Source organism: Rattus norvegicus, chromosome 9 (assembly GCF_021556685.1).
Source record: "Rattus norvegicus strain SHRSP/BbbUtx chromosome 9, alternate assembly SHRSP_T2T, whole genome shotgun sequence".
In the NCBI taxonomy this organism is placed as follows: Eukaryota; Metazoa; Chordata; class Mammalia; order Rodentia; family Muridae; genus Rattus; species Rattus norvegicus.
This window is the reverse complement of record NC_141542.1, coordinates 7,464,824-7,474,611: the sequence shown is the minus strand read 5'-3', so window position 1 is coordinate 7,474,611 and position 9,788 is coordinate 7,464,824.

Below are 9,788 nucleotides of genomic sequence, written 5' to 3'. Positions count from 1 at the left end.
GATATGACCTGTAACCTTTCTGAGAAACCAATATCCTGCTGACTAATGATATGACAAACCTGTGACCTTTCTGAAAAACCAACATCCTGTTGACATCAAGCTGTGACCTTGGCCTGCATAAATGTTTCCCACTTTCCCCCCTCTCTCTGTTACCCCTGTTATGGTATAAGTTCGATCTTGGGGGGGGGAAATAAAATTTTCGCCTTGATCAGACTCTTGTCTTGGTGTCCTTCTTCATGTCTCTTGTCCCCCATTCTCTTCCAGATACCCTCTGCACCCTCGTTGACTGTCCTGAAGGACAGGACAACTGGCTGGGACAGTGGTATCTTCATGAATTCCAAGCTATAAATTCTTGAAGAACACTTCATAAAATTTCTTGTAGTTCTCTTTGTCTTCAGCTAACTCAGAGAAGAGCTCAAGGCACTTCTTCACAATGTTTTTGCAGATGACTTTCGGAATCTTGTTCTGCTGGAGCATTTCTCAGGAGATGTTAAGGAGCAGGTCCTCAGAATCAACCATGCCATAGATAAAGTTGAGGTACTCAGGTATCAGCTCACCACAGCTGTCCATGATGAACACACGACAGACTTATAATTTGATGTTGTTCTATTTCTTGTTGTTCTCAAAGAGGTCAAAGGGAATTCACTGGGGAATGAAGAGCAATGTCCTAAATTCCAACTGTCCTACTACAGAGAAGTGCATGACTGCCAAGTAGCTGTATTCTTGACTGACAAGCTGCCAAGTATCAGCTCTTCCTGGTCAATGTACAAAGAATTCTGACATCCATGACACAGGTGTTGAGGTATGGGTGCAGGAAGCTGTAGAATGGGTTGTGTGTAAAAGTCTTAGGATGACAGTAGTTAAATTGTCCTGTTTTAACATACCTGTTCTTCTGACTGGTTTGATAGGCATCTGAGCATTTGGAGTCTGCAGACTTGAGGGTAGGGGTTGTCCTTTTGACTTGTGTGACCAGCACCTGAAAATCTTGGGTCTGCTGGAATTAGGGGTTGGAGTCTGGCAATAGGCCATGTGGTGGGGGTAAGGATGCGATAGATTCCAACCGTCTTCTTACAGGACCCTTGCTGCTCTCTGAAATCTTCTGAGATTAACTTTCCAATGTTTCCATTGGTTTTGGCATTCTAATATGCTAAAGTCTACCCAAATTGAGAGTTAATTTCCTCTGATTTCATTTCAACTATTTCCTTGAAGTACTCACAAACATTCTTCCCAGAAACCAATCCAAATGCCTAACAGACACTTGTCCAGGTTTATCACTATGAAGTACTTCCTACCAACAGCCAATGTTTTGTATGAATTACTACTCTAATTGTCATTAATAAATACTTGACAAAACCAAATTTAAGAATTTAACTGGGAATTTAATAACCAAGTGATGTGCTCCTTTCTGAAGACTATTTCTCCTACTCCTACATTCATATGTAAAGATGAACCCTCTTAGACTTTATCTAGTCTTCTTTTGCATGTCTATTATTGTTGCCCTTGTACAGCTCTTACTTAGACTGTAACACAGGGGGAGCTTGGATGTTCTAGTTCAGATTTTACTACAAGACATAATTAGAGCTCTCTGCTCCCAAACCCCGTGGGAGAGAGACCTCACCGCCTGGTCAGGTGGGCACTCGTGAGGCTGCAGAGCAGAGGAGAACACCAACACTGCCCACCCCTGCCCACATCCCTGGCCCAAGAGGAAACTGTATAAGGCCTCTGGGTTCCCGTAGGGGAGGGCCCAGGAGCGGCAGGACCCCTGCGCCTGAGACACCGCCAGAACCTGAAGGAAACAGACCAGATAAACAGTTCTCTGCACCCAAATCCCGTGGGAGGGAGAGCTAAACCTACAGAGAGGCAGACATGCCTGGGAAACCAGAGATACTGCACTCTGAGCACAACCAGACGCCAGAGGAAAACACCAAACGCCATCTGGAACCCTGGTACACGGAGGCTCCCGGAAAGAGCAGCGCAGATCTCCTCGGTTGCTGCCAAGGTGGAGAGAACTTAGGCAGTACCCCACGAGCACACTTGAGCCTCGGAACCTCAGGTAGGACCAACTTTTGTGCTGCAAGTGACCTGCCTGGTGAACTCAAGACACAGGCCCACAGGAACAGCTAAAGACCTGTAGAGAGGAAAAACTACAAGCCCGAAAGCAGAACACTCTGTCCCCATAACTGGCTGAAAGAAAACAGGAAAACAGGTCTACAGCACTCCTGACACACAGGCTTATAGGACAGTCTAGCTACTGTCAGAAATAGCAGAACAAAGTAACACTAGAGATAATCTGATGGCAGGAGGCAAGCGCAGGAACCCAAGCAACAGAAACCAAGACTACATGGCATCATCGGAGCCCAATTCTCCCACCAAAGTAAACATGGAATATCCAAACACACCAGAAAAGCAAGATCTAGTTTCAAAATCATATTTGATCATGATGCTGGAGGTCTTCAAGAAAGACGTGAAGAACTCCCTTAGAGAACAAGTAGAAGCCTACAGAGAAGAATCGCAAAAATGCCTGAAAGAACTCCAGGAAAACACAATCAAACAGTTGAAGGAATTAAAAATGGAAATAGAAGCAATCAAGAAAGAACACATGGAAACAACCCTGGATATAGAAAATCAAAAGAAGAGACAAGGAGCTGTAGATAGAAGCCTCACAAACAGAATACAAGATATGGAAGAGAGAATCTCGGGAGCAGAAGATTCCCTAGAAATCATTGACTCAACTGTCAAAGATAATGTAAAGCGGAAAAAGCTACTGGTCCAAAACATACAGGAAATCCAGGACTCAATGAGAAGATCAAACCTAAGAATAATAGGTATAGAAGAGAGTGAAGACCCCCAGTTCAAAGGACTAGTAAATATCTTCAACAAAATCATAGAAGAAAACTTCCCTAACCTAAAAAAAGAGATACCAATAGGCATACAAGAAGCCTACAGAACTCCAAATAGATTGGACCAGAAAAGAAACACCTCCCGTCACATAATTGTCAAAACACCAAAAGCACAAAATAAAGAAAGAATATTAAAAGCAGTGAGGGAAAAAGGTCAAGTAACATATAAAGGCAGACCTATCAGAATCACACCAGACTTTTCGCCAGAAACTATGAAGGCCAGAAGATCCTGGACAGATGTCATACAGACCCTAAGAGAACACAAGTGCCAGCCCAGGTTACTGTATCCTGCAAAACTCTCAATTAACATAGATGGAGAAACCAAGATATTCCATGACAAAACCAAATTTACACAATATCTTTCTACAAATCCAGCACTACAAAGGATAATAAAGGGTAAAGCCCAACATAAGGAGGCAAACTATACCCTAGAAGAAGCAAGAAACTAATCGTCTTGGCAACAAAACAAAGAGAAGAAAAGCACACAAACATAACCTCACATCCAAATATGAATATAACAGGAAGCAATAATCACTATTCCTTAATATCTCTCAACATCAATGGCCTCAACTCCCCAATAAAAAGACATAGATTAACAAACTGGATACGCAACGAGGACCCTGCATTCTGCTGCCTACAGGAAACACACCTCAGAGACAAAGACAGACACTACCTCAGAGTGAAAGGCTGGAAAACAACTTTCCAAGCAAATGGTCAGAAGAAGCAAGCTGGACAAGCCATTCTAATATCAAATAAAATCAATTTTCAATTAAAAGTCATCAAAAAAGATAAGGAAGGACACTTCATATTCATCAAAGGAAAAATCAACCAAGATGAACTCTCAATCCTAAATATCTATGCCCCAAATACAAGGGCACCTACATACGTAAAAGAAACCTTACTAAAGCTCAAAACACACATTGCACCTCACACAATAATAGTGGGAGATTTCAACACCCCACTCTCATCAATGGACAGATCATGGAAACAGAAATTAAACAGAGACGTAGACAGACTAAGAGAAGTCATGAGCCAAATGGACTTAACAGATATTTATAGAACATTCTATCCTAAAGCAAAAGGATATACCTTCTTCTTAGCTCCTCATGGTACTTTCTCCAAAATTGACCATATAGTTGGTCAAAAAACGGGCCTCAACAGGTACAGAAAGATAGAAATAATCCCATGCGTGCTATCGGACCACCACGGCCTAAAACTGGTCTTCAATAACAATAAGAGAAGAATGCCCACATATACGTGGAAATTGAACAATGCTCTACTCAATGATAACCTGGTCAAGGAAGAAATAAAGAAAGAAATTAAAAACTTTTTAGAATTTAATGAAAATGAAGGTACAACATACCCAAACTTATGGGACACAATGAAAGCTGTGCTAAGAGGAAAACTCATAGCGCTGAGTGCCTGCAGAAAGAAACAGGAGAGAGCATATGTCAGCAAGCTTGACAGCACACCTAAAAGCTCTAGAGCAAAAAGAAGAAAATACACCCAGGAGGAGTAGAAGGGAGGAAATAATCAAACTCAGAGCTGAAATCAACCAAGTAGAAACAAAAAGGACCATAGAAAGAATCAACAGAACCAAAAGTTGGTTCTTTGAGAAAATCAACAAGATAGATAAACCCTTAGCCAGACTAATGAGAGGACACAGAGAGTGTGTCCAAATTAACAAAATCAGAAATGAAAAGGGAGACATAACTAAAGATTCAGAGGAAATTCAAAAAATCATCAGATCTTACTATAAAAGCCTATATTCAACAAAACTTGAAAATCTACAGGAAATGGACAATTTCCTAGACAGATATCAGGTACCGAAGTTAAATCAGGAACAGATAAACCAGTTAAACAACCCCATAACTCCTAAGGAAATAGAAGCAGTCATTAAAGGTCTCCCAACCAAAAAGAGCCCAGGTCCAGACGGGTTTAGTGCAGAATTCTATCAAACCTTCATAGAAGACCTCATACCAATATTATCCAAACTATTCCACAAAATTGAAACAGATGGAGCACTCCCGAATTCCTTCTATGAAGCCACAATTACTCTTATACCTAAACCACACAAAGACCCAACAAAGAAAGACAACTTCAGACCAATTTCCCTTATGAATATCGACGCAAAAATACTCAATAAAATTCTGGCAAACCGAATCCAAGAGCACATCAAAACAATCATCCACCATGATCAAGTAGGCTTCATCCCAGGAATGCAGGGATGGTTTAATATACGGAAAACCATCAACGTGATCAAAACCACATGATCATTTCATTAGATGCTGAGAAAGCATTTGACAAAATTCAACACCCCTTCATGATAAAAGTCCTGGAAAGAATAGGAATTCAAGGCCCATACCTAAAGATAGTGAAAGCCATATACAGCAAACCAGTTGCTAACATTAAACTAAATGGAGAGAAACTTGAAGCAATCCCACTAAAATCAGGGACTAGACAAGGCTGCCCACTCTCTCCCTACTTATTCAATACAGTTCTTGAAGTTCTAGCCAGAGCAATCAGACAACAAAAGGAGGTCAAGGGGATACAGATCGGAAAAGAAGAAGTCAAAATATCACTATTTGCAGATGATATGATAGTTTATTTAAGTGATCCCAAAAGTTTCACCAGAGAACTACTAAAGCTGATAAACAACTTCAGCAAAGTGGCTGGGTATAAAATTAACTCAAATAAATCAGTAGCCTTCCTCTACACAAAAGAGAAACAAGCCGAGAAAGAAATTAGGGAAACAACACCCTTCATAATAGACCCAAATAATATAAAGTACCTCGGTGTGACTTTAACCAAGCAAGTAAAAGATCTGTACAATAAGAACTTCAAGACACTGAAGAAAGAAACTGAAGAAGACCTCAGAAGATGGAAATATCTCCCATGCTCATGGATTGGCAGGATTAATATAGTAAAAATGGCCATTTTACCAAAAGCGATCTACAGATTCAATGCAATCCCCATCAAAATACCAATCCAATTCTTCAAAGAGTTAGACAGAACAATTTGCAAATTCATCTGGAATAACAAAAAACCCAGGATAGCTAAAGCTATCCTCAACAATAAAAGGACTTCAGGGGGAATCACTATCCCTGAACTCAAGCAGTAATACAGAGAAATATTGATAAAAACTGCATGGTATTGGTACAGAGACAGACAGATAGACCAATGGAATAGAATTGAAGACCCAGAAATGAACCCACACACCTATGGTCACTTCATTTTTGACAAAGGAGCCAAAACCATCCAATGGAAAAAAGATAGCATTTTCAGCAAATGGTGCTGGTTCAACTGGAGGTCAACATGTAGAAGAATGCAGATCGATCCATGCTTATCACCCTGTACAAAGCTTAAGTCCAAGTGGATCAAGGACCTCCACATCAAACCTGATACACTCAAACTAATAGAAGAAAAACTAGGGAAGCATCTGGAACACATGGGCACTGGAAAAAATTTCCTGAACAAAACACCAATGGCTTATGCTCTAAGATCAAGAATCGACAAATGGGATCTCATAAAACTGCAAAGCTTCTGTAAGGCAAAGGACACCGTGGTTAGGACAAATCGGCAACCAACAGATTGGGAAAAGATCTTTACCAATCCTACAACAGATAGAGGCCTTATATCCAAAATATACAAAGAACTCACGAAGTTAGACTGCAGGGAGACAAATAGCCCTATTAAAAAAGGGGGTTCAGAGCTAAACAAAGAATTCACAGCTGAGGAATGCCGAATGGCTGAGAAACACCTAAAGAAATGTTCAACATCTTTAGTCATAAGGGAAATGCAAATCAAAACAACCCTGAGATTTCACCTCACACCAGTGCGATTGGCTAAGATCAAAAACTCAGGTGACAGCAGATGCTGGCGAGGATGTGGAGAAAGAGGAACACTCCTCCATTGTTGGTGGGATTGCAGACTGGTACAACCATTCTGGAAATCAGTCTGGAGGTTCCTCAGAAAATTGGACATTGAACTGCCTGAGGATCCAGCTATACCTCTCTTGGGCATATACCCAAAAGATGCCCCAACATATAAAAAAGACACGTGCTCCACTATGTTCATCGCAGCCTTATTTATAATAGCCAGAAGCTGGAAAGAACCCAGATGCCCTTCAACAGAGGAATGGATACATAAAATATGGTACATCTACACAATGGAATATTACTCAGCTATCAAAAACAACGGCTTTATGAAATTCGTAGGCAAATGGTTGGAATTGGAAAATATCATCCTGAGTGAGCTAACCCAAACACAGAAAGACATACATGGTATGCACTCACTGATAAGTGGCTATTAGCCCAAATGCTTGAATTACCCTAGATGCCTAGAACAAATGAAACTCAAGACGGATGATCAAAATGTGAATGCTTCACTCCTTCTCTAAAAGGGGAACAAGAATACCCTTGGCAGGGAAGAGAGAGGCAAAGATTAAAACAGAGACTGAAGGAACTCCCATTCAGAGCCTGCCCCACATGTGGCCCATACATATACAGCCACCCAATTAGACAAGATTGATGAAGCAAAGAAGTGCAGACCGACAGGAGCCGGATGTAGATCTCTCCTGAGAGACACAGCCAGAATACAGCAAATACAGAGGCGAATGCCAGCAGCAAACCACTAAACTGAGAATAGGACCCCCGTTGAAGGAATCAGAGAAAGAACTGGAAGAGCTTGAAGGGGCTCGAGACCCCATATGTACAACAATGCCAAGCAACCAGAGCTTCCAGGGACTAAGCCACTACCAAAGACTATGCATGGACTGACCCCGGACTCTGACCTCATAGGTAGCAATGAATATCCTAGTAAGAGCACCAGTGGAAGGGGAAGCCCTGGGTCCTGCTAAGACTGAACCCCCAGTGAACTAGACTGTTGGGGCGAGGGCGGCAATGGTGGGATGGTTGGGAGGGGAAGACCCATAAGGAAGGGGAGGGGGAGGGGGATGTTTGCCCGGTAACCAAAGAACTATTATTACGTATTAAATAAATTAAAAAAAAAGAAAAAAGAAAGAAACCTTTTCCTGGTGAACTGTTGTAAATGCAGGAACCCATGACTACACAAGAACCTGAGAATAAATGATGGCCGAGTATTTCCTCCTAAACAAGGCATTTATACCATCCCCTCCAAAAGTCAAGGAACATTATTGAAGATTGGTAGAAAGAATATAGAAACTAGAGGATAAGGTCAGAGTATGCTTTCTACTGGTCTATATAAAGCTATTGTGATCACAAGCTTTCACCAACTACAGATAACTGACTGGGGTTTACAAGGCTCATCAACAGTGAGACACAGATGGAGCGGAGGCCTAAGGAGTCCTAACCCTTATAACTGACCTATTTCCTATAGACAACTTCAGATGAGAGTCATTGCCTTCAGCTGTATACCCACCCACTGGCTACCCAAGCCAGTGATCACACAGATGGCCCAAGTTAAAATAAATAGGTCACAAAGCAAAGCTAAAAGTTATGAATCTGGGACAGGTATAGGTAAGAAACAGACAGTTGGTAAGGATAGGAAAGAGATAAAGTGTGAAGAAAGAGAGTTACAAAATGTATTATATAAATTGTATATAAATTATTAAATTGTAAAAGTATTTTATGCGATACATTATATAATATAAATATTAAATTGTATAAATATATTATACAATATATACAATATAAATATTATATGAATTGCATATATAAATGGAATGCAATTGTTAAAGAACTCGATGAGAAATAATTAGCTATGGTTCAAAACCTACTCAATGTTGATATTATTTTTTCAAGTACACAGAGAGAGAGGCAGAGAGACAGAGAGAAAGAAAAAGACATATGGGGAGAGAAAGGGATTTATTCTTGAGTAGAAAACATGCAGAAAGCATTCCAATGTAAAGAAGAATGTAATGAAGCAGACAGGTGTGACCAAGGTGATGCACATTGAAAGGCGACAGTCACTGTGATTTCTCAAGCAAGATGGAAGAGGGATTGTGTTGAACTCAAGCTCCACTTAGTCCTTGGGGAAGGTTATGAAAGTGACATATTTAGGGAAATAATCCATTGATGAGAATATCAAAGAGACAATGTCAAGACAAGTGAATTTTCTTATCACACATACAACAACTGTCAAAAGCTAACCCTGGGAAATAAAGGTACAGAGTCCAAGGCAAGCTCTCTGCAGACCATCAACCCACAGGGAAACACCACTGGGTAAACTTTGTGTCTGCTCTTAACCCTCCTCCACGTGTGGAGCCACTTATTATTACATCTGGGTGATGAAGCATCAAAGAGCCTTCTGGGCATATCGCAGCTCATGTTCATAGGCCGGCCATCCTAGACACAAGGCTTTCAAGTCAAAATAGCAAACAGATAAAGGACTATGAATCCTTTTCAACACCAGTGCTTGCATTCAACACTTCAAAGCCACATTTTCTATCACGTTGATGCCTTGCAAGAACACCACCTCCCAGCTTTGGACGAGGCTCCTGGTCTTACGCTGCGTCCATCAGATCACATTGTATTAAGTTACAGAGCAGGTCAGCACAAATGTCCATGTTCAGAGAAGGCCCTGACTTTTTGCCAAGTCGTTTGGCACCACTCAAGTTGTCATCAATTTCAATTACTTGTAGATCATTTCAGAAGATATTGAGATAATTATTGGCTGTTCTCAGAAGGGTAAGATGCCAGTAAAGCACTCATAGAACTGCCTACAACCATAAATTGTAGAATGGACACTTTATATCTCAAAACAATATAATTCATGCCATGCTAATGTATGGCCACTCCAGCTCCTTATCCTGCATTTAAGTTATAGACTTGGATAACATCTCCAGTGGATATTAGAACGCATGCAGTTTGTTTTATCTAAGATATTTTTCCACATAGTTTGTAGAAA